This window comes from Homalodisca vitripennis, chromosome 8 (assembly GCF_021130785.1).
Source record: "Homalodisca vitripennis isolate AUS2020 chromosome 8, UT_GWSS_2.1, whole genome shotgun sequence".
Classification (NCBI taxonomy): domain Eukaryota; kingdom Metazoa; phylum Arthropoda; class Insecta; order Hemiptera; family Cicadellidae; genus Homalodisca; species Homalodisca vitripennis.
The window spans coordinates 63,762,494-63,790,291 of record NC_060214.1 but is presented as its reverse complement, the minus strand read 5'-3'; positions in this window follow the sequence as shown (position 1 = coordinate 63,790,291).

Genomic DNA, 27,798 nt, shown 5'->3' with positions numbered 1-27,798 from the left:
TGGAAATTTAAATCTGGTTAGCTGTATAATTATTTGTTGTGATACGTTGCGACAGTACAACTGTACTTTATTCCTGACTTTACGTAATTTTAAAAAGATTTTTAAAGGGTAGTGATTGCACATGTCAACTTAACAAATGGGAAGTAAAGTTTTAAGTTTCGGAAAATTATCGTAAGAATATCCTGCCGAGAGATAAAAAAAAATGTCATGCAGAAAATAATTCTTAAGATTCTCTGGTATTTAAAAGATAAAAATAAAATTTGTCAATCGAATACAACCGACGCCCAGCCATCCAATTCACCATTGTCAAACTCATTATTGTAAACATGCATAAACTAAGGTATTACTATAAACTTAAAATAAATAAGTGCTGATTATTACTTGAAAAAAAAAAACTATGATTCAATCAAAGTCATTAGGGATTTTAAAGTGTAAATTTATTCTAAAATAGTGATCATTTCCAGATTAAAACATTTGGTAATTATGAGGGAGAATTAAATCTCATAGACAATTCCTTTGAATTTTATTAGATTTTACAAAGGATAATACAAACAGATATAATTTAAATGCACAGTATTTATAGGCACTTAAATAATGTACCTATGTCTATTACTGTTACCTGAAGGGAGTGTATCTATACAAATTAAAATTCATACGGGGGCGAAGATGACTTTAAATTTAAAACAGATTGTACACATTTTTTTATGTAGCAAATATATTATTTGCCTATTTATAGTAAATCTCCAAATAACTGTGAATTACTTCTATTGAATAATCAAGTATCCACAGAGGATACAATACATAATTGGTCTATATAATATATATTTAAGTAAAAAAGTAGTGTTTGTTACAGCATATACAGAAAACTAGGCGGACTTTCAAATTAAATGTAAAAAATATCGACCCAAAAATATTGTCTTGGAAATTGGAACAACAGAAAATATATATATATATATATATATATATATATATATATATATATATATATATATATATATATCAGTCACCTGAGCTATTAAGAAACTAGTGGTATAATTAACACCAAATTATTGCGGTGTAAACCGTGGAGAAACATGTTCAGTCAACATTTGTTTTACTGATACGTCGAATAACTGAAGCTTGTCATCAGATAACTTCATAAATATTTAAAAGTCGAAAAGCAGTAATTTGAGGACACTATATTCTACTAACAAAAAGTTTGAGTCTACCAGTTTGAACACTTACTTCACTAATGTAAGCAATTATTAATATAAACTTAGTAAATTAACTTTTCACTATCTTTAAGATAGTCAATGTTTACCTCAATAATTCGTTGAGGACAAAAACATAAATTGAGCTGTAAAAAGAACAGATAAATGTATGATTTTTTAATTTCACAACCAATATCTTATTCTTTTATGTTCTTCTCTTTCATATATTTTTGTTACGTATTTATATTACTAAGCATTAGGTATTTCTAGCTTATTTTAATTGTAAGATGTGTAACACCTGTTTATGTCCTTTTACTTTTTTTCAGCATTACAAAATCACTGGAGAATAGAATCAATCTAGAAACTCATTTCGTACAAAGCCAACAAACACCGAGTAGCGTAAACACAATCAAGTTCAAAAGGTTTGTTTGAAGAACTTCATACTGATATTACTTTGTACTGGCCTTGTGTTGTGAATTATTAATCAATTTTTAAACATACAAAAGTATTTAAACCCATATTTCCAGACTCTTCAACTCTAATACAATTACGACTAGATTTGCTGTTAAACATTTATCTGTTGAGTCTCAGTAAGGTTTTATATTGTGATTCCCTTAAAATTGTAATCTAAGTATTGTATTAAGTATATTACCTGCCAAGAAGTACACAATACTCACGTGATAATGGAACCTACATAAGTCTTTGTTTGAGCATGAAAAACGTAAACAGACTAGCCGTTAAACGAGGAAATGGAATGGAAAAAGTTCCAAGAAAACAGTAAGAGAGGAAAGGAATAATCTAGAATTATTGTTTGTTTTGTGGTGATGCAGCAATGATAATCTTTAAGAAGACAGTTAAAGCCCCAGAGTTAATGAAGTTATTCCAGATTAATCATCGAGAACGAATATTTAGACCTTAACAACATTCTGAGTATTCTAACGGCACTAATTTAGTTGAAAGAGATAAGATAATGATTACTCTCGTGATTAAGGTGCTGCGGTTTTAATAAACTGCCTTAAAATTAACCTTTTACAATTAAAACATTTGTTTACTATATAAGCAAAACTTTTCTTAATTTTCACTTTTACAGGTGAAATGTGATTTGCCTTCCTAACTACTTTCCAAATATGCTATATAGTGCCCATCAAGGCCGATCCGGCGGCACAGTTACTGTGAACGAAGAGAACTTATTTTATACGATATTTTTGGAGTTTAATTAAATATTCACAGAGCAATAAAAATTACTGTTGAAGAGTATATAAATTAGGTCCCTCCTTTTACTAATAGCTAAAGACTTCTAATTATAATGAAGATTTTTGTTAGTTATAAATTTCCTTCTTATATCTCAGTGTTGCACAAAATGGATGATGGATGTTAACATTAATTGAAATGTAATCGTTAAAAATTGGTATTAGAGCGATGTATAGCCATATTGTTCAAAGAAAAGATCTTGCATTGGCATAGCTCATTCAAACGAAGTCCTACGCACCTTATACCGTTAAAATAAATTTACCGTTTTTGAAGCTACACATGCAGTGTTGAGTCAAGAAGCTGACGCTGTGGGTGAATCGACATCTCCTTGAAGGAAAACCATTTTTTGTGTTATTAAGTGATTGAGTTCGTAAGCAAAAATGGTACATTCGAACCACCAGGCTCACTTCCCAAGATATTATTTAAGTTAATTATTACTCTATTTAACTCTATTTTGTATTTTACAGAATTAAACTTGTAAGTACATTTTTAAATACCGATTACTACGACCTGAGAGATCTCCAATCCCTGTTAAAAATATATTAACATATCTTGAATTGATATGAAATGACATGCCCATATATGTTGCTATGGTTTACAACAAATTCAAATACAGATTAACACCCTTAATCAAGAGACATACTAATATTGTTTTGAATGATAAAAAAGGTATTACAAAGGCATCTCTTCATTTAAATATTCCAAGCCATTTTAACTTACAAAAACATTCATTTTTGTAAGTAAAAAAATTTTTTTTAGCATTTTAAGGGGATTATTAATAATTACTTTTTTGCTAAATATCTTTTTTTACTAAGGCACTTAATACTATATGCTTGTTTCTTACGGGAATTAGTAATAGTGTGTTTTTTTGCAACATAAGTAAGGGTATAGACTACAAAACCACGTTGTTCTGATATACATTACAGCTCCGTCCACGAAATCTCATCAAACCTTAAGTGTAATAATGAGTGAGAGATAACTACTTGTCCATGTACAAAGGCTAAAGTGATTAAAATAGGGAAACACGCGATTACGTAAACCGCTTTAGAGCTTGTAAATTTCAATTTCAGCCATGCATGTTCTTTTATAGCGTGGAAAATGAATATAATTTATAATACCTATTTAAATATATTAAAATCACATGAAACCGTTTTAAGGTCAATATTTATTATTACTTAAATCTTAATAACCACCAAGATTTCGCTTTCGTACTATTAATAAACAATAAATATACTAGGTAGGAACATTACATGTAACGTAAAAATGTGCAAGTAAACTTTCACGTGTGTAGTTATATCATATTCTTGAGATAACATATGTATGTAATGTATTTGTAATTTGTTTTTTATATTTATTTTTATATTCTCTGGTACGAAAAAGAAAAATTGTTCCATACCACTTATTGATAAGGCTCCAATGATGCTTATCCCATTCAAAGGAATGAAAATGAAGGCGTTCCCAAGATTAGCGCTAGCAACACATTTACCTAATAATTTCCTTATGGTAGATTATTTAGTCGAAAGTAAAAATATAAGTGAGTAATTCAGTTAAGTATGACATAATTCAAGCAAAATATTCCTAATATAAATCAATATCTTGAAATCACTACAGATTATAGTCGATTCGTTGAATTTTCTAAACTGTTTTGTTTAGTTTCATGTTTTTATGATGCACTGACTGATTTATGAAATGAGGTGATGCAGAAAAAAGAATAATTTATTCTCTCATCTAGATCGAAAAACAGATGTGCTCCCCAACGTCCTCAGGGAAAAGTAGTTATCTTCTTACTGTATGCTAAAATTTGTATTTTAATTCTTTTTGCAAACATTTACTCATCATAAATATGTATGGGATCGAAATTTAATAATCGCATACGTTGATTTGAAAAGTAAACTTCCTTATATACATTGAAATAAACAATAACTAATTCATATTTAACCGCTCATTAAAAGTACCAAGTAACAATGTAATATAGTTCATAATAGGGAAAGGTACATATGACCTTGTTATTTATTACTGCAACTATACCACTGTAACCATTTAAACTTTTACTGTTGCCTACAAAAATGACGAGTTATCCGTTTCAGCGATTGACAATTACATTTGCGGATTTAAGGGTCAACAAGCAATTTGTCAGGCTGTTACATTCTACATGCGTTTTGGCTCGTGATTGAATGCAACTGTTATATTTAATGAATACTGACAGCATCATTTACGGGTAGCTTTTTTAAAGCTACATTGGTTTATATTTTTTATTAAAACTTAAATTAAATGAAGATTTTGGGAACGAAATATTGGGATTTATTTATTAGATTGTGAACTGTCAGGGTAAAAACGAACATGTAATCCTTTGGCAAGTTAGTACTGGTAGTTTTAAATTGATAGGAAGGCAGGTTGACTGCCTTCAATTGATTAGAACTTTTCTGGTTACGACTATTGTTCGCCTTGTTTGATACAGCTGGACCAATGAGAGAACACCGCGGATGTGCTGCAAAGTTGCTTGGAGGGAGCCAGTATAAAAGCGCCAACTCTTAATTTTCGCTCTCTTTTTGGTTATTTTCGTGAGTTAAGTTGATTACAGTGCGCCGTGTTCCTTAATTTTTTTCCGCGAGGGATTTTGAGGAAAAAGTTAAATTCATAGAAACTACAGAGCAATCTGCATAATTAATGCTCGATGAAGAATAGAGCATAATAGAATCATACAAGTTACATTTGGTTCATACTTGCAAGAAAGGAGAATTAAAATTGAACCTTGTTAATAACTTTAATTGAGATTTGGTAATTTAGTAATTTATTAACATTTAATTGGAACTGTTGTATTGTGGATGATTAATTGGAAATTAATTGAACGTTAATTATTATTGGAGATTGTTGTATCTAAGTTGCAGAGACTTTAAAGTTAAGGTTCTACTAGTGGAAAGAGAAGTTTACATTTTATTTTGAATTTTGAGTGAACTGAGAAGTGAACATTTTTATTTTAGTTATTTCCAAGTGGTATTTGATTTTTATTTTAAAACCTTATTATTTTATTTTAGAAGAGAGCTCTGATTTTAGTTTGATATATTTGATTAGTATTTTTATTTCTTGTCAAGGAATTTTTAATTAATAAACGGTTTGTCAATTCTTTGTGGAAAGTAGAGTAATGAAAATTATAAAACGTTGAACTTATTAATTTTCCAGTTTAAAATAAATCCATTACTTTTATTTAAATCTGTGACTTTTATTTTAGACCAGACAATATTGCATATTCAACAATTTAGTAATAAATTGTGCTGAATATTCATTAGGAGCTTACTAATAAAAAAATATTTTATATCGTCTTGGATGTCTCATTGATAATAATTTAAATATTATTACTCCGTAATATTGATATCCAAAATCCAAGTCATTATATTTATTTAAATTTATATCACTTTTTGGTTACCATATTCGATAGTGGCAGATTGTCAGCTACGTGTTATTCATTTTAATGTTCGTGTTCTGTCAATGAAAATATGCAAATTTATTTCAATTTATTTATTAGTATTATTCTAGGAGCCAAGAACTGACTTGCACTTTCCAACACACATAACATGTATCATTCTGGATTGCTGGACTAAATTATAAAATTAATTTTTTACTATGTACAAAATGAATTTTAATGTAAAATTTAACGACGGATGCTGGTATTTGTCTTGGTACATCTTGCTATATGATACGTTTTCGGGTTATATAGCAATCTTCAAATACAAATAGTCTACACCAAGTCATGAAGTTACTTTTTAATGCGTCTCGTATTGAAACCTCATACAATGGTACGCAGTTTGTTTACTAATAGTTTATTTTGAAAATTTCCATGTTATCATCATGGTTCCTCTTAAGAATAATGTAAACATGTTCACTTGTAATTGAGCATAACTAGTAAGTAATTATATTAAGTTAAAAATAACTTATACTATAATTATACTGTTAAATGGGAATTAGAATATACATATTAAGGTAAAATAAATAAACCAAGGGATATGCTCGTATTAATCTATTCTAAATTTATTTTGCCTGATTTAAAATTAGTAACGCTAGCTACAAAATACGTTCACTCTCTTCTATTGCTAAAAATAAAAGAAATACTTATCATATATAGAGAATACTCTTTTGAATAACTATTCCACTTTAAACAGCAAAAGGCCAACCTTCACATGCATATTTCAAATTATAAATGTAAAATAAGGAATGTGTAAAGGTATTTTTAATTTCTAAGAAACTTTGTAACAAAAATATTCTACGAACGCTTTATTTTCTATTAGATCTCAAAAAAACTGATTACAGAATATCTTGCTGGGGGGGTGTTTATTACAACAATTTAAAACCAACAATTATTCAAGGAAATTTTTATTCCGAATTATTTCTAAAAATAGAAACATCACACCACTCTTTTTAATGCAAAATTCTCCACCATATTTGAATATTTTTCAATTCCTATTAATAGCTTTCAAACCGTCTACGTGTCAATTTTGTCTTGACGCAATAAATTGTGCAAACTCTGTACCATGGTGTAATAAAATATAAGGAATAAATTATCCAGGCCCCGCACATGGATTCTAAAGTAGAATAAATCTCCATAAGAATGAATCGGTGAATAAATAGCCCCAATTTCAGTCACGTGTACGGAGTATCATTTGCATCACTACAGTGGTTAATATAATAATATATTTTAAATACACCAGCTGGTGTAATAAGGTCTGACATTGCACATATGATTGTTTATTGATTTGAATGTTTGTATTATATGCACAGGAGATACGAGATTTTAATTTAAGGTCACTTACCATACCAAAACGTAATATAATTTTTAACTGTTATTTAACCTTTAATTTTGATCCGATACTGTTTAGATTCAGTATTAAATTCTATAGAGTATAATGTAACCCTATACCATAATGACCTAATACACAATCATGTTTTTGAGTTACATTTTATCGATGTATGTAGATTAATATTGTAAAGCTATTGCTGTTGCTTTTACCAAATGCTATATAAAGAGATAGCAACCAACATTAATATTTAATTTAAAACACACGAAATTTGGAAGAATTAATGGAAAAATTTTGTATTGATATGTGTTACAATACACTACGTTTAGAGTTTTGAAATACTCAGGTATTGTATAGGAATTGAGTAGATTGTAATCCATGAAACGGCGCGCTTTATTATGTAATGCATATAAATTGCAAATTTCTTGGACTATTCTAATTCTTCAAACTATCCAATACTAATAACAAAATATGAAGAAAGATAAAGTTTTTACATACATATTTTTATATAAATGTCCTAAAAAGGTAATATTGAAACATGAGACGTAATAAAGCGTTAATTAGCACAATGACACTTGAAAGGATGGCATGAAAGTGAATAAATTGAATTTTATGGTAAATGGGTCTAAAAAGATCACATTTGAATCTAATCTCCAATTGAGGTCGAATGCCAAGACAGAGACAAGCAGTTCGATAAACAAGCAATCAGTTAACAATTCTATTCCGGCACTGTTACAAATAATGCAAACTGTCAACAACGAATGTGTGTACACAGACTAACGTTTTCACCGTCTCTCAGCATTAGTTTACTTCACAAGGCATTGACTGATTTTCTGTATGTGATTCCCTTAGACGATAATACCTTTTATTTCTTCCAATATGCTTAAGTAGTATTCGTCGTCAATTTCAAACTCTAAATAGTGTGGCTTTCAAAACATTATATGAGTTGTAATAATTCTTGTTTGACAAAGCCATGCATCAGAAAATTTCTTAAAGGCTACGAAAATTATGGCGGGAGTAGCGGTTCCATTTTGTACGGATGAGGAATATACATAAAATCTTATGTATTTCAAGAACCAAGGAAATAAGGTGATATACTATCGTTGGAAAGAAATGGTATACAGTGAACTGTATAAGCGTTACAGATCCTCCGTTACAGCGGAGGTCCAAAAAATAGGCATATTAGTCTTTTAATCATAGTAGCTAATAATATTTTTACAATTTTAATTTAAATATTAATGAGTGATTGGACGTTTTTGCTTCTTTTATAACGCACGTAATTTTGTTGAGAATTCGCATAATTACTTATATAATGTGTACCTCTAATATACATAATTGATATCCAAAATTGTCTATCACTGGGAGAGTTGCGGACTACGACTTTTGGATGCCCTAAGTCACGCAGCTACGGTGGGAAGGGTTCTTTCAGTTGCTACGTTATCTGTGGAAGACTCCGATTTTCCACCGAGATTTGAGATTGTGTCGGTTAACATCGTAGTGCACTCAATATTGTTCACCTGATGAGACAATTAGAATGCCTCTTTAGCTAGATAGTACTGCATTCCGTACACTAGGATTCTCTTATGTGTAAACCATGCAAAGCTTCTTCGTTTTTCGTCGCCGACTATTTTTTAATCTATTACTCCAGATTTCAGGCTTCAGTAATACGACAGGATCATATTTCAGATTTTACAAATAAGAAGAAGGTGAACTGGAGCTAAAATCAGGATTGCCAATTTACGACTCTTTTATACGTTATTAAAATAGTTCATAATGTATTAAATTCTTAGAAACTGTTTAATCAAATTCCTTGAAAACTATTTAGAAATTTGCGTCATACCATTAGAGTCAATACACATTGCTCATTCTATAAATAACTAATAAAGGCTTCGTAACAATGTTTTTTAATCTCTGATATAAATTATAAAGATAAAAATTAGATTGGTTTATATTCTAGTGACCGCCACCTATGTCATGAAAATTCGGTAAGGTATTCCAAAGTACATGCTTATAACGTTTTGATAAATATACTTTAGTTAATTCTATTACAGGTTACTATCTGAAAGATACCTTATGTACAGTTAGTTGATAGTAGAATTGAAAATCAGATTGAAAGAACAGTAAATGAAAAAATCTCAACATTACTATTATACATCGCTATAACCGTAGAAAATAGGAATTTTAGATAAATTACGGTTGGATAAGTAAAATTCTAATGTATTATACATTATATAAATATCAGAACAAAATCATGGATTCTTCGTTACCTACAATCTAAACTATTGGTATTTTAAAATTACCAATTAAAAATGAAAAGATATTCCTTAAATTTATTTAAAGATTTATAAAAATAAATTATATAGTTGATGTATTTGAATTATATAGCAACTAGATTAAAATAAATTTTGATATATTAGATTTTTCAGGCCCTTAAATTATTCAGTGTTTTGTAAAATGTACATTCCGTTAGATAGATAAATTAATCGAACATGGTACGGAACTGCGTGAGTCTCTTAATGAAAAGGGTCTTAATGGCCTTAAAATATAAGGGTTGTCCTTGTTGAGGTCTTTTTAAGTTCTCAATTGATAAGGTCCTTACAAATAAAAGTAACTGGTGCTTTAGATAATAACTCATGCAGCTTCACGGTAATTGCAAAATTATATTAAATTACGTTAATATATATTCACCGGTACATTATAAATGACTTGAAATACCAGTTTGCTTAAAATCCATTGATCTAACGTGATTAGGCTAAGTATAAAAATGTTTACTTCTTATCTTAAGACTTGAATCACTTAACTACTATATCACCCAAATTTGCAACAGCTTATAATTGTATAACTTTCTTGGTAAATACTATACTCTTTGAGAGGACGGACGCTGAATTTGTAGTAATAAATACTCTTGATTGCGATGTTTACATTTAAGTTTAATTATGAGAACAACTTCTTTGCTTGAAATAAAAATATCATTCTGGCACATTGCTGCTATAATAGAATGAGAATGAAACTAAATGTTATTGTATAATCGAATAAGCTTTCCAGTTTGTAGTGGCTGATGTGATAGACTATTGACATGTACTTAGCCGTGTTGAGAGCAGCTGATACCCCTTCACTTCTCCTCGCCCAAACAGCTGTCGTGCAGTGATCTGTTACGTTACTCCATACGTTTTGCGAATATTTCACATTTATTGATATTAATTAATTTAGTTAACATATAATTAATAGAGTATGAATTTCTAATATTTTACTTTTTGGAGTAGATTGTTTCTCCAAAACCGCAGATGATTATTTAAAATACAAGAATTTTCACATATAAGTTAATAGGAGCTTCTTTAACATCATTTTTAAATTATTTAAAATTGTAACCGACCGCCTAAAACAACGCTACTATAAATGTTTTAATATTTTGTACACATTATTTTTAAGGTAGTAGTTATAAAATTAAAAGGCATATTTATTTGTTTATGCTGATAATTGTTCCTAAATTTAAATTCGAATCTCCCTTCCTCTGCCAAAAGTTGAAGATGCAATACGGAGATGTGGTCTGTGAAAGTCGTACTCCATCATGGAGTAAGAATTTTAAGTAGAATATATGACATAGTCTTTTGATTTACTATTGTCTGAAGTAGCTTAGTTTTGCAATAATATCCATTCAATCAGTTATGTCGATAAAGAAATGTTTATCAACATTTCTAACTATAAAGACACAGTTCCTAGGCATTTTTTTTAACTGTTAGTTCCAAAAAATTGCTTTGGCCACAAAAACAAAAAAAGAGGGAAGAAGTAATAAGTAACATGATATCATATATTTCTTTATTCATATATACTTTAATAAACACATTTTTTTGATTTCTGAATAACTTTTTACTATTAACGAATACTAATTTTATTGAACATATCCAGAACCTATTCAAATGATGGTGCTGAGATTTTTTTTACAGATATCGTTACATATTGACTTGTAAAATGTTTATTAAAATAACAATAATACTTTTTCCTTGTAAAATGTTTGTTTATAAGTCATTTGACCGAATCTATTGTGAATGAAGTACTAGGAGTCGTTTCGGTTGTAAGGAGGAGAGCACAGTTTTTGTAACTAATATTTTACTTTGTATATGCTTAAAGAGATAGTTAAATTTTAGTAACAGTAGTATAAAAATTGGTTTTTGTACTTTTCGTGTAGATGATTATTCAATTAATTAATTCAATCTTAACGAATTTTTCACATCACAAATTTCACTCATTTCTTATATTTTAATGGCAATATCATACCTGGAGGAAGAAAGGCTATCACATATCTCAGGAATAACAAAGTCATTGTAATTTTACCAGCAGATAACGGCAACGCAATGATATTTATAAGTCGTCATAATTATATTATTTATGAAATTAAGCCACAATTAAATGATTAAAAACGTTATATAAATAATTCAGATACGACCAACGGAATATTTTAGCAAGAATATTCATATTAGAATTGTTGTTTTAAATTTAGTTCTTAACTAAGTCCTATACAAAATTTACCTATATATTTCTTGAATTTATATGGTTTTATTAAGTCTTTACTTTTCAAAACAAAAACTAACATGAAGTACACTAACATTACTTTAACTTAAACTTTAGCAAACTGCAATTCAGTACATGTTAAATGATCAGTACCAAAGGGTTTCTCAGTTAGGGAAAAAAAGTTATGTACTGATAGTGCAAAGTTTCAAAATTATCTTTCAAATGAAAATATCCTTCCGAGCTCATAGAAACCTAACTGAATACTATAATGTTTATTAAAAAATGTCATATAGAATTTAAAAGAACATTTTTAATTTGCTTATTTAAAACAAATACAATTCCAGGAACGTCACATAAATTCCTAAATCTTCACCATCTTATTTAGAAAATCTATAACAGGCACATAAGTTGGTATTAAAGCCAAACGTACTCATTAGTATGAGTAAAATATAAATTGTACTCCTAATATACAAAAACATAAAAATACTATATTTATATTCTTTATAAATCACCCTATTTTAATAATAAGTATTTTTCTTAGGTTTCTAACACATGTTCAAATATTTATGTTAATTTTTAACTTTATTATACTTCATAAATCCTTTTGATAATGCTAAATGACAACATATAAAACTCATAAGAACTCATGAATACATTTACCTATCTTAGGCCAACTTAAAATACAGCTCCTAACATTTTGGTACACTCTCTATTTATAAAATGCTTATTTCCCTAATTCCTATTCACTAAGAATTTTCTGAACGAGAATATATAGCTTTTACCTCGCTCTTGTTACAGTTATAAATAATCGTTTAGTAAATCAATTATTATTTCTGAAATTAATTACATAAAACAATTACTGATCAATAAATACCATAGATTTCTCATTCCTTAGGGATATAGAAGCAGTATAAACTTAATATTCTGCACTTGTAATTAAATATAATCGCACGAGTTTAAATCTAAGTTATTATCCCGTTTTAAACTTATTTGTCACAGGTAAATACATAATTGTGTGTTCAGGCTGACTAAATAAACACAGTTATCTTATTCATAATAAACTTTAGTTTTGGTTATTAGGTACATTACTATATTATATTATATAACTATAATTAGTAGTTTAGTTCTGGATTATAATTCGTATTATTGTTCTACATATATCCAAGTACTACGAAAAAGTAACTGCAGAAAACTTTAACAAACTTGGAACTAAGTTTCAATTTGTTTTTTTTCTGCTCGTGTCTGCCTGGCTGTCTGGCGGTTTATCTTTCAGCTTGATATCTAGAAAAATAATTGTCTAAAGGTAATAAATAATATTATATTGACGTATTTAAAATTTGTATATACTCCGTATCTGTAATATGTTGCATTTTACGAAGAAATAGATCAATTAAATTTTAATTGTTCTGACCATATAGTGATGCCCAAACACTTTTCCAATGCTCTTTTTTGTTTTTAATAATAATTTATAGAAAAAGGGTCATGCAGCTGAACAACCATTCACCACGCTCACAATGACAGATTAAATAATGATTATATTACCAAAGAGATTGCCGGATGAGAAAGAGATTTAGCGCGACACTCGTGAAAGTTTTAGACTAATAACAGCTATCAACCGTAAATCCTGGATTTCCGCAAATGGAGTGCTTGAAAAAAAAACATACATAAATTATTTGTAAAAACACTACCAATTACTTGCTTTATTGGCTGAATCTGAATGAAGCTTAACTCTCAACTAATTTCTGTCTGTCTGTTTGACTGTCCGCATGATATCTCGAAAACGAATAAACCTACATACGTAAAATTGTGGATGGACCTACATTTTTATATCAAGCATACTGAGTTTATTGAGAATCACTGAAATAGTACTCTATTCTCAGAGAAACAGGTATTTACTTTCGATTATATAATAATAATCGAATATAAAAAGTATAGTCGATAATATTGGTTATTATTTTACACAATAAATTATTATATATACAGGGTGATTCATGAAGTTCTCCCCCCACTTCTACAGCACATTGTACTAGTAAAAATAATGAAAAAATGTTATATAAACATAGGTCCGAAAACGCTTCGTTAGCGAGTTACAGCTAGCGAAAGATTTCGCCTGAATTCCTGGGTAAAAGAGTAAGAGAAAGCCATGCTGAACTTTTGGAAAGGTTAATTAAGTAAGAAATATCGTGGATTTTTCTGTATTTTTACCTGATAAAGCTAATAAAATAGATTTCAGAACTGTACCTGTTGTAGTTTTTGAGGGATTCAGGGTTAAATGCAAACAATTGGGGCACGAAACAATGTTTTTTTAAGTTTGATGTACAATAACTTTGTTAAATTGGTAATAAATACATAAAATCAACAAACGTTAATTGTAGAGAATTTAATTCTGAGAAAATTGATATAATCAAAGTCTAAAATAAAACAGAAATAAGTACCAAAAAATCGATTTTATTCAGTATAATACATTACTAGTTTGAAGCAAAACACCTTTTTATAATAGATGTTCGAAAATGAGGCCATCATTATCAATACATTTTGCAGCACGTTTGTGTATTGCTTTTGTTGCGTTTCTTAATTTTTCAGGACTTCCCTGTATCTGCACAGCCGAATCCATAATACGGGCAATTAATTCATCACGAGAATTCACTTTTGTCTTGTATACAATGTCTTTCATCCATCCCCAGATGCAATAATCCAATGGAGATAGATCTGGTGATCTTGGTGGCCAAGGGTGAGGCCCTCCACGACCAATCCAGTGTCCAGGAAATTGATGATTTAAGTAAGCAGAAACGGCACGTGAAAAGTGGGGGGAGGTGCTCCGTCATGCGGGAAGTACAAATTTTGTCTGAGATGTAAAGGAACATTCTCTAACAGCTGCGGCAACTCTTCTTGAAGGAAATGCAAATAGAACTCAGCATTTAGGCGTCCAGGTAATATGAAAGGTCCAATCAGCCGATTGTGCAAAAGGCCACACCAGACATTGACGCTAAATCGGTGTTGAAAGTTCTGTTCCACTACCTCATGTGGATTTTCTTCTGCCCATGAGTGTTCATTGTGGCAAGTTATTGAAACCATCCCGAGTGAATTTTGCCTCATCCGTAAACAAAATACGCTTGTAGAGTTGATTATTAATATTCAAAAAGTTGCAAAACTCCAAGCGAAGCGGACCATCCCCTAGCTGTAGATGTTGAACCTTTTGTTTATGAAACGGATAAAATTTGTTTCGATTAAGTGACCTCCACACCGTTGACTGCGAAACTCCTATCCGCCTAGAAAATACGTCGTGTACTTACACCTGGACTGCGATGAACAGCATTAATAACAATATCATCATCAAGTTGGACAGCTCGTTCATAATTGGTTCTAGTACTTGGTAGTGATCCTGTTTCCCGAAGAGTACGAAAAGTTCCTGAAATTGTTTTGGTATCTGGAATCCTCCTATTATTGTAACGTAGTTCATATTCTTCTAGAGCAGCTCTAGCATTACCATTACAGTAACCCAAAATAAAAAACCATATCAGCATATTCCTCTGATGTAAATAAGTAAGGCATTTTTTTCGCTGAATAAACAATCGAATTATAACTCACAGAAAAATTGCATTTAATAACACGATTCACAGAACCCGATCTCCTGCTGTAGCTTGCAAAACACCACTAATACACAGTTCTAACGTAACAGTACAGAATACCATTGTTGATCAGCTGTTATTCGTGCGTTACCAACTTAGAAATTAATAAAACAAAAAACTGCATTTCGATGATTAGTAAACAATAATGGGAAAATGTTTGCTTCATTTATTTTCGAACATTTAATGTAAATTTTTATTAAAAAAAAAATACAACGTAATAAAACATGATATTTTTACTTACAAACAAATTTATTTAACAGTTAATCTTGTTCTCTCAATTTATCTCATCATTAAGGAACAAACATTTTGTTTTTGTTTTTATTTTAACTAAATACCGTACGGTATTTTCTTTACAGATAGTAATGTATTATACTGGATAAAATCGATTTTTTTGTACTTATTTCTGTTTTATTTTAGACTTTGATTATATCAATTTTCTCAGAATTAAATTCTCTACAATTAATGTTTGTTTATTTTATGTATTTATTACCAATTTAAACAAAGTTATTGTACATCAAACTTAAAAAAACAATTGTTTTCGTGCCCAAATTGTTTGCATTTTAACCCTGAATCCCTCAAAAAACTACAACATGGTACAGTTCTGAAATCTATTTTATTAGCTTTATCCGGTAAAAATACAGAAGAATCCACGATATTTCTTACTTAATTTAACCTTTCCAAAAGTTCAGCATGGCTTTCTTTTACTCTTTACCCAGGAATTCAGGCGAAATCTTTCGGTAGCTGTAACTCGCTAACGAAGCGTTTTCGGACCTATGTTTTATATAACATTTTTTCAATTAATTTTTACTAGTAAAATGTGTTGTAGAAGTGGGGGGAGAACTTCATGAATCCCCCTGTATATATAATTGTGTTATAAAACAAGAATTTTATTATATCAATAGGTGGTATATTTACTAAAACACAAGTAATGTAAAGTTTGCCCCATAATTTTTATCAGCATTAATATTATTCTAAGTATTAGTTAAAGATATCACACGAAAATAAAATTAGTTTAAGAGAGACAATAATAAAAGGACCACTACATTCAGATCACGCCTTTGTAAGCCGGCCAGTTGCTATTGTCCTTACTAAACATAGGATGATCATACTTGCAACCGGCACGCACACACTGTGGTCTATATTTGTTATATGTATTGATTGTACAACTTTTTCTGCTTAATGTATGTCTGTCTGACTGTGCAGGCCACTTTGGAATTAATTAACTTCTAGGCTTCCGAATTTACAATTGGTGGGGGGGGGGGGGGGTGGGGGGGGGGGGGGGTGGGGGGGGGGGGGGGTGGGGGGGGGGGGGGGTGGGGGGGGGGGGGGGTGGGGGGGGGGGGGGGTGAATAATAAGGAGATAAAAAGTATTTGAAAGAATTTTCCGATGCAATGAGTGACCTTAAAAATGAAAAAATATAATCGTACTCGACGTTTTTATTAAAACTAAGTATTGCAATGATCTATTACTGAATTGTAAACTACATGGTTCGATGTTTATCCATATTATATGAAAAAAGTGATATTAATTAAAGAAAAAATTTATCTTAAGTAAATCAAAGATGTACTCTGTGATTTGTAATTGTATTCAGTAAGTGATATACATGATATTATTCATAGTCCAACGCTCCCATGGGCTCAATTATGTACTACGGTAGTGTAAGTTAAATGTTGCAGTGTATATTTTTCATAGACCCAAAACGTCGTCGCCGATGCTCTTTCTAGAATGTATCATCTACCCAGGCGATCATGTTGATTCTCAAGCACCATTGTGTGGGACTGTGATGTTGGATTTCCCTGCTGCCTTTGAGAGTTTTGGCTCTCACCAACTTCAAGACCCCGAGTTGTCAAACATCATTGGTGAGCTCCAGGAGGGAGAAGGCTCACTCTCCTTACTTCTTGTCCAAGGGTGTCCTCTGCTGTCGTGCCCGACGCGGAGGTTGGTCCCAAGACTGTTCTGGCCGAGTGCCCTCATACCGATGGTCTTTTCCTATTTTCATGTTTCTCCCGTGGGCGGTCATTTAGGGATTCACAAGACCATCGCTAAAATCAGAGATAAGTTCATCTGGAAGAGTATGGACAGAGACATTGCTGGTAGAGTACGAGCCTTGTCATCTTTGCTCGGTCAGTAAACCAGCGCAAAATACCAAATTAGGACTTCTTTCCTCCGAGGTGGCGGAGCGGCCTCTCGAAAAAGGTATTCATTGACTATGTGGGGCCCTTTCCCCGTAGCAAAGTCAGGGGAACACCTTCCTGCTTGTCGCTGTGGATGCTTTCTCTAAGTTTTGCTGGTTGATTCCTCTTAGGAGTGCCAACGGCGTCGCTCACCGTCAAGGCACTCAAGTCCCGCCTTCTACAGAATTTTGGAGTGCCCGCCACCTTTGTCTCAGACAAACGGCACACAATTCGTGTCGAGGGAGTTTCATCGCTTCTGTTTTGGGCATGGAATCAAAACATGTTACGACATCTCCTTACTACCCCCAGCCTTCTCATGCTGAGCGGTTCAACCGCAATCTCAGAGCCGCCCTCATCGCTTATCACGCTGAGAAACAAACTAACTGGGATGAAAACCTGAGCTGGCTTCAGTTAGCATTCAATTCTGCTCTTCACGAAAGTCATGATTCCACGCCTTTTCAGGTCATGTTTAGTCGTCCTCCTTCTGATCCCTTGTCTAATCTCTGGAGTCTGGATAGTCTTCTACCAGTTCCTGGTACTCCCAATGTGAGTGACACTTGGGAAGCAGTCAGTGTTAAGCTCCTACAGTCTAGGGAAAGGGTGAGGAGAAAATTCAATAAGGGACGTATTGCTAACCCCTTCCAGGTGGGGGATCTTGTCTTTTGTACGGCCCATCCGGTCAGTTCGGCCGTGGATAAACGGGCAGCCAAACTTTGCTATCGGTGGACAGGTCCCCACCGGATTCTTCGTTTTCTCTCCCCAGTTACTGCTGAGTTGGTTGATCCCGTTTCGGGGAGGTTGTGGCGGAAGGCCCACGTTTCTCATCTGAAGGCCTTCCGTGGTGATACCTCTGGTCATGCTCTGGATACTGGTGCGGCTGCGGGGGTGTCCGGGGACTGATCACCCCTGGTTTTCTCTGTAGTGTCGTTTTACTCTCTTTCTCTTTTCTTCTTTCTCCAAGAGAGACGCCTCTCAAAATTTCAGGAGGATCGTGTTTTGTCTGCCTCCTGCTCAGGACTTCTTTTCCTGTTAGGGTTCTCGACTTCCCGTATCCTGTGCCAGAGTTTGTTGGTTCTTCTTTCAGTAGGGGAGAGGTTTTGTTTGGGGTTGCACCCTTTTTAGTGGGGGAGGTTGAGCCGTGGCTCAGTTTGGACTTTCTGTTTTGTCTTACCTTTCCCACTTCGGCCACTATTGTCAGTCGGTGGGGGAGTCACTCCGTCAAGTATTGATTTTCTGCCTGGTTGGACTGACTGGTCGAGGTCAGCTGGTTGACCTTGACTAGTTTACCGACCAGCTGTTCACCGGCACCGGCACCGGCACCGGCTACTGTTCGGAGCGGTCAGACACGTTCGGAGAAGCTACTGTGTTTCTGGCTGTTCTCTGCTCGACCTGATGCCCATGGCTGGCTAACTCCACTACTTTCGGCAGGTAATTGTCTCTCTCACCCTCTTAACTTTATTTTGTTGGCGGTTTTTCTCTCCCTCCCAGACACATATTTTCGTAGCTTAGTTATTAGTAGTTTATATATTATTTTTTAACTTGTGTTCCTCGTGTACGTTGTTCGTGTCGCAAAGTGTTCTTTCCTGTCTATCGTACGTTCAAAATTGTTAATTTATTAACTATGCCTGTTAAGTTTTTATATTTCTAATTGATCCGTTCGGCGAACGGAAATTATTTATTTAGTAATCACCTTGTATTTACACTCCTCAAAACAATTAAAGGATCACTTTTTTAACAGAATGCACTCGGTTAAACGGTTCGAAATTTTCTAATAATTTTTTTTTTATTTCAAAGTCGGTGTTAAAAGTAAAATACATCGTATATGTTTTTTTTTATATGATATTTTATTTTAGGCTAGAACAGTAAACAAAGTTTAAAACCGCAAAATTAAAACGAAAACAACTCTCTTAATAAAGTACAAATGTAATAAGAAATGGTCTGGTCTTTTGAATCTCACTTTCAATACCTTGTATTGCCACCTCTAGCTGATATAACCGCAAGAACACGCTGTGGCATGGTTCTGATGAGTCGTCTGAGGCTATCTTGAGGTAACCGCTCCCATTCTTCTCGTAATGCCATTTCCAGCTCATCCAAAGTCCTGGGTTGGTTTGGGCGGCCCCGGATACTTCGTCCTAGTTGGTCCCAGACGTGCTCAATCGGGTTTAGGTCCGGACTGCAGGCTGGCCACTCCAGCAGTGGTATGTTGTGTTCGCCCAGGTACTCACGGACCAATCTTGCTGCATGTGGTCGAGCTCCGTCTTGCATAAATAAAAAATTTTGACCTGCTTGCTCTGCTCTCGGACGAATATGAAACGTCTAACACCTCGTCCACATAACGCTGGGCTGTCAAAGTACCGTTTCGGATTATGACAAGGTCTGTACGACCGTCCATTGTTATGCCACCCCACACTAATACTGAGCCCCCGCCAAACGGAACTCTGGGAGCTAGGCAACAGTTAATAAACCGTTCATTTCCTCTTCTCCACACTCGAACGTGGCCGTCATTACCAAAAATTGTAAATTTTGACTCGTCTGAGAACATTACCTTACGCCACTGTCTCAGCTGCCAACGCCTATGGTCTCTTGCAAACTGCAATCTGGCTCTCTTATGACGCACAGTCAATCTCGGCACTCGGGCAGGTCTCCTAGATCTCAATCCAGCTTCCCGGAGTCGATTTCTAACAGTCTGATCCGACACACGATTTCCAGTCGCCTGGCTTAGGTCGTTTTGAAGTTCTCTAGCAGTTAAAAATCGATTACGAAGTGCATTAACTCGTAAAAATCGATCTTCTATGTGCGTGGTAGATCTCGAGCGGCCTTGTCCTGGGCGTCTTTGAAGAGTTCCTAGCTCCTGATGTCGGTTCCATAATCTTGAAATTACTGATTGACTCACACCTAAGCGCCTACCCACTTCTCGTTGGGAAACTCCCACTTCTATCAAAGTAACAGCTCTACTGACATCACTCTCAGACAAAAACCGTCTAACACCCGCCATAACAATAAAAACACACAGGCCTAACTATAGAAGTCTAATCCAGACTGAACGAGATCAACTTCTGACAAAACTGAGCCTGAACCTTTCCTTATCTCATTCTTGTTTGGACATGATATCGAAATAATCGCTCTTATCTTTTACTGAATTAGTCAGAAATAAACAAGAATTATTTATCTTTGCTACCGAGAGGTTCCTTTATCAGTGTGCAAAGTTCAAACATTCTTCTGTTATTAATACTTGTTTTTACAAGACGCAATAAAAGTGATCCTTTAATTGTTTTGAGGTGTGTATTTAGTGTAAGCGAGACGGTACAGACTTTGCAAATTTTGTTACCTCGTGTTTTGTGTTGCGTGCAAAATTGGGTGGCAACATTCATGATTTCAATTTTATTATTTAATTTTGGCTTCATAGTAGCGTGAACGGGTTATAATTTAATTATTGTTATTTGGGAAATAATGTACGGTTATTATTTGTAAATTATATAATTATTATTAGGCCTACCTTACAATTAATATTTAATAATAAAATGTAAATTATTATAATATTATAATAGAATGATTAAAATCCAGCGAATTATAGTTACCAGTAAATGTTATCACGCTTAATCATTTAGTATGGCTGTTATAGCCTATGTAATATTTAATATTGTCACCAAGTAGTGTATCTTAAAATACTTTGTGTCTTGAGTTAATTTTAGGAACAGTTTTTCAATACTTAAAAGGTACTGTTAGTTACAGATCGTTATTTTTAATTGTTAAATTTAAATATTTTATATATACTTTGTGGAAAACATAATTAAGTTTTTATTATTTCTCAGGTTACAATAAAATTTTTCTAAATATCTACTGGTTATGTTGGGATTCATTAGGGTCCCCGTGAGTGCCGTCAACGGAATGGTGCGGCGAGTCTGCCCAATGGTAACATCCTGAAACAAACATTGAATGCCCGCGCCCTGCCAGCGCTTCTGTACCGGCATCCAATCGGAGTGTATGGGCTCCTATTCATTTCATCTGGAACAAGGTTGGATCCAAAATGTTTTTTTACTCTTCTTATACCACTTGAGAGGAATTGGCTTTTATGGAGCGCTGCCAGATGTTAGATCTGGAGGAGGGCCAGTATATTAGCCAGTATTTATTTAGTTCAGTTACATGAACTGAAGGGGAGGATTTCATCTTTAATTCGGATTCGTGGAGGCAACTAAGCCCCCGCCTCCTTCGAAAATTGGCTTTAAATATTTTTTTTAATTTTCGGCTACAAAACTTGAAACCAAATTATTTTTTAAAAATTAGTGGGCCTAGAAATTCTACAACCTTTTCCCTCCCCTCAGTTCATAAAAAAATTACCTGTTAAAATTTTTATATTTACTACCTGAAATTGTTATTTTTATATCAAATTTCTATATCATATTATATTATTTATTTATTATGTTATTATTTCTATTTATTATGTTATTGTCTATATTGGAATTTTATCTATTGTTATTTAGTTTGTAAGTTACGCGGTGCACCGTGGTGCTACAGTTAATTGTATTTTGCATGGAAATGTTTGCCACCTATTAATTATAATTCTTGTACTCGAAATCTTGTCTCTCTTTGTCTCTCTTCCCACTAGTGGGCATGTGATTTTTTTTATGGTTTGCTCCGAGTTTGGGAGGGGCGCGCTTCCGAGACCTCCTGTCTATTTCGCTTACTCGGGACAGTACTCCTACTTTGTTATAATAACAACAAAATTCCCAAATTACTATAAGAAAGAGTAAATTTTTAAATGTAGAAACTATAACATAAGCCAAATATCTCAACCATTAAATAACGATAGTTTTTCCCAACCGTAGCGGGGGCTGTTACACGTAATTTGGTGTGTTGTACTCCTACCTTGTTACAATGAAGACACAACAGATCATGAACCAAACAAAAAAAGGGACATTTTGAAATATACATTTTATTTACGAATGGTATTACGCCAAGTTAAGAAAAAAGAGGTTGAAACACCCACATCGTATAAAGATAAACTATATATTTGTAATATAGGTAAATAATTTCCCCATAAAGTCCATTGTGTAAGGCATACGAAGGCTATATTAACTAAACCTTACCTCCTGAAAGTTTACGCCGTTGTAACTTACACCTAAAGGTTTTATAAGCTTAATGGCGCGAAATTGATTTAATCCTTAATATTCCCGTGATTCACGCGACATTCCATTACATTGTTTCATAATAACTTGGTTTTAAATGGTTATTAAGTATATAATCCAATGCAACCTGAAAGACAGAGGGCTAGACGTACTTTATTGACCAAGTATTGCACTTTACACCTTTGCTTTTTTCTGTTTTTTTGCTTTTACCCTTTTTGTATTTCAGAGCTGCTATAACAGTAAAAATGTATTAATTAATCGAAATTATATTTATTTTATTGTATTATTGGACATTCTTCTTAGTTATGATATCAAAGAGGCCGTGCATTTCTGTTATGTGTAAGAAGATAGTACCGAAAGGTAAAGCAGACAACGGTGTTGTTTATATCATCATCACTCCTGTAATTTTCTTTTCTTTTTAATAGTTTCTTTCTATTTCTTTAAAAATTTAATAGTTAATTGTATTTGCAACGATTGCAAGACACCTATGCAGAAGACTATGGTATTTATTTGGTATTAATTTGTTGCTTAAATTCTATGATTGTCACAAACGTCGTCCATTCAATTTAATTGGAAGTTTTGTCCAAATTATAATCATTAGGTAAGGTTAGTGAGTAGGCGCTGCCTCCTATGAGACCCATGAGGAAGAGTTATGGTAATAAATCTCAAAGTCATATATTTCCGGGAGAATGGGAGGCCAGCTCTGACTCTCCAGTCAAAGTAGGCAGGCACACCCTCGACTCACTCTTGACGAGGATAGCAAGAACCTCTGAGGTTAGGGAACAAACCACACTAAATCCAACTGTCATCTCCTACAGTAGACTAGACTTACGGTATTGCACTTGAAATCCCCCGAATCTCGACATTTGCGATTAGTGATATTCAGCTCCGGGACATAAGGTTCCCCATATTTAAATGACACATGGGTGTTTGCTGTGCCCAGTGGTAGCTTCAACTGGAAGTTATAAACCAGCCAGAAGTGATCCCTGCTTAGTTAGTTCAAGTAGTTAGTTTTAGGTGAGTTGCATTCGTATAACATGGCCGCCCCTATTGATTCACCCAAAAAATGTGAATGAAGGAATTTTATTATTTTTTCTGCTAATAGAAGAGAATAGTCCAGGAAAGTTCAATCGTTGAATGTGAGTAGAAAGTACCGCCACTATAGCCCAAGCCTCTGATTGGTCGAGAGCTCCGTGACGGCGACCAATGGGAGAGAGCAGCAAGCCCCCTCCCTGACTCCTCCCACACTCCAGAGCGATGGCGGATGGTGACATGTGGTGGTGGCGTGCGGCGCGGCGCGCCATACGACTCATCCCACACTCCCTTCCCTAGTAGAGCGATGGCGGTAGTCATGACGGATGGTGACAGATGTGGTTCCCCGGCGCGGCGCGCCATACGACTCCTCCCACACTCCCTTCCCTAGTAGAGCGATGGCGACAGTGCGACGTAAATGTTCTCTCTCTCTTTAAGAAACACATTTTCCTAACACAAGGTTTACACGACCGTTATCCCACATGGACAGGGGTTTAGGACTGTCCAGACGTTAAAAGAAACGCCCCCAGGTTAAGGTATTACATGGTACGCATGGTCAGTCCAGAGATACTGGTTGTCACCTCGTGTACTATGTAATACCCCCCTCCCTTATTTAGTGGGAAGAACGGTCCACCTACAGGAAGAAGAGATCCAGGATACCGACAATTGGAACCCTGCATACAGGACACCTGAAGAGGCGGTGCCTGCACGATGGACACAGTACGTGACCGCAAGTTGTCAGGGCTACGGTGGGAAGTGCAGTTTGGCACACCACGCAAACGACCAGTCTAGCAGACTCCTGTTCCCTTTCAGTCCTTTGCAATCTGATCCTCTGCAACTCCGTTTGGACCCTTTCGGTAGCTTCCACGAGTAGTGTTTCCAGGAATGAACGCAGTACATCCCACATCCGCTCTGCATGAAGGAACAACAATTCCATGTCTGATTGCAGAAACCGGTCCACGTAGCGTGTCAGATCCGTGAGATCGTTCTGGACCCGCACCACCGCGAAGAGAGCGTGGGATGAAACCCTTAACCCATTGCACTGTCCACGGTTCTCCTGTAGAAAAAGAAGTATTTCATGGACAATTGCACACCAATCGGTCAAATCGCAAAAGCGTCAATAAAGACTAATTTTCCCACCTGAAAAAATCTAGCGATACTACGTCTCTGCCTATCTTCTTCAAGACATCCGGTACAATGACGGGAACAAGGACCGTCGCCAGCGGGTGATGATGGTATAGAATCTCGGTGAGATGGATTAGTCAAATCTATTGGTTCGTCCTGAGGGGGTCCGTCTATCAGTGCAACGTGGACTGCCTGTAAAAAATTGTGTGATTCTGTAGATTACGGAAACTAGATCACTGAACACACACACACACACACACACACACACACACACACACACAAATTCCATTAACCGAATCTGAAGAACTCGAAGGAGGAGGAGGAAGGAGTTCTGCGTCTGCAGCTGCCGCGTGATGGGAATTCCCAAGGGTCAGATGACTGCTGTAAATAGTAATAAAAACGTTACAATCTAAAGATATTGCAAAAATACTATATAGTTAAATTACTTTCATTCAAAACAATAACATGTGTGCGAGTCTACTAACCTGTTCTTCTTCTTCTTCTAATAAAGCCTCAAAAAAGTCCTCATCGTGCTGGGCTCCTGGAGAATCGGGTGAATCGGGTAGCTGGTGGTGAAAACCATTAAGATAATATTATAGTAAAGATTTTCAGTTTAGCAATCGAATAACAATACAATCGATAAAAAACCAACCTGTTGTTCCATAGTAATAAAACGTTACAATCTAAATACATTGCAAAAAGAACAATATTGTTAAAATTACTTTCACTCAAAACCATAAAATGTGTGCGAGTCTACTAACCTGTTCTTCTGCTATTAAAGCCTCTAAAAAGTCCTCAGCGTGCTGGGCGTCAGGAGAATCAGGTGAATCGGGTAGCTGATGGTAAAAACCACAAAGATAATATTATAGTAAAAATCTTCAGTTTAGTAATCGGATAACAATACAAACGATAAAAAACCAACCTGTTGTTCCACTTCTTCTTTTGCTTCTCGCTGCCACTGACCGATAGGAGGAGGAGGAGTCGGCGGTGATCCGATGACTCCAGACAGTATAGCAAAGAACAACAACAATAACACTGAACAGTACATGTTGGAAACTCAGACTGAGCGACTGAGCGCTCATATACTAAGCACAGCGGGAGGTGAAGGAGTTGCAAAAATAAAACACTTTGTTTGACTTCGTACTGTTTATTTTAAACGCACTACAGCTGTTGTACAAACCACATGCAAAGTAATTACTTCCATATCCTTACGTCCGCTGAAAGTCCATTAGATCCGCTACACCGAACTCTAAACTTTTTTGACGTTGTCATCTCTTGCAGATCTTCCTCGTTAAGGCATCTCTCGAACCTAGCAGGCAAAAATGTTACAGCCGTCTTCGATCCGTCCTGTTCTATCACCAGCATGATAGCCATCCTGTCAAATTTGGTGTGAACCTTCCTCGCCTCATGAATCTTGTATCCTGATTTCCGCGTTAATTCCTTTATTGAAATCTTTGGTTGAATTTCACCCTGCTTTTCGAGGGATGTCAGTTTTGACGAAAGATCCATGATTTCCTGTAAACAAATTCCAAACTATAACAATAATCCGTCACAGAGCCTCTGTTAGCTAAAAATACAAAGTATAGACAAGGTCACTTACCTGTAACGGATACGATGATCACGAGACGTAGAGATTGACTATGACTGTCAGCTTGTCTCGCGATATTTTATACCTGATTGGAAAGGTGGGAGGTATCCAAGGTGCAATACCATGTATGGTAATAGGTGTCACATTTGGACTGGAATGCAGCGTGTAAAATTGACCAACTACTCCGTCACCCCTGTAGGCTTTGTGCCCATGCAACAACGCATATATGGTAATCGCTGTCATATTTAGACTGGAATGCGGTGTATCAGGTTGACCCACGTTTCCATCACCACGGTAGGCATTGCGCCAGGCCGTAGGGGTCTCGGCGCGTTTTTTATTATAGTGAGTTTCCCCAGGAGGCCTAATCTCACTTAACAAAGAACACTGAACACGTTCAAGTTCTCAACTCAATGCCGAACCTCTCCGTGTCACCTCTCTTTGTCTTGGGAGTGGGCCCCAACCATCGCCCACTCTGTCGTGATGGCCACTCCATAACAAATTTGCCACCTCCGAAAAAATAAACTTTTTTTGTGTCCTTGCGAGACCGTTCAGCGAGTTCGTTTAAGTTCTCAACTAAATGCCGAACCTTTCCGTCTCACTGTCAAGTACTCGCAAAAACTTTTTATATTTTGCAAATTTTTTTTAGCCCACGTGAACTTTGAAGTTTTCAACTTAATGCCAAACTCCTCTGCTCTCGCAAATGGCTTTTCCTCTTCCACGTGTCAGGAGTAGTCCTCAACTTAATGCCGAACCCCTCCTCCTTCCGAGAAGGGTTTTTCTTTACTAACCTACAATATACTACATCGTCTAAGGCGGACGCGACAAGTCACTTTACTTGGTGAAGCCTTTCAATATGACTTGTTTCATCCAGGTGAAGCTGAAACAATCTCTCAGCAAGTTTCATACAAGCCACTTTAACTTGGAGAAACCTTTCAATGTGACTCGTTTTAAACTTACATAGGTGTCCCATTAGCGGGTTCAGATTCTCAGCAAGTTACCCAGAAGCCACTTTACTCGGTGAAGCCTTTTCAATGTGACTCATCAAACACTTACAAAGAATCGGTTATAGACCACTTTACTCGGTGAAGCCTTTCAATGTGGTCTAATTCTTTTAGCTGGAGTTTCTACGGAAAATATCACGCTTCATCACCATAATAACTACTATGGTCCTGAAGAAACTTTCCACTAAGTTGTTGGTACAATAGTATGTAATCCCAGTCCAACTGTTCAGCAAAATCGTGTATAAACTGTTCTGAAAGAACCTGGTGACGACTTATTACTATCCAACAGTAGGTGTCAAAGTTCGGTACCATTTCACGCAAAAAGAATTCAGGAAGGCGAGCATTCTCTAAAACCATGGTCCAAATTACTTTATACTGAAAT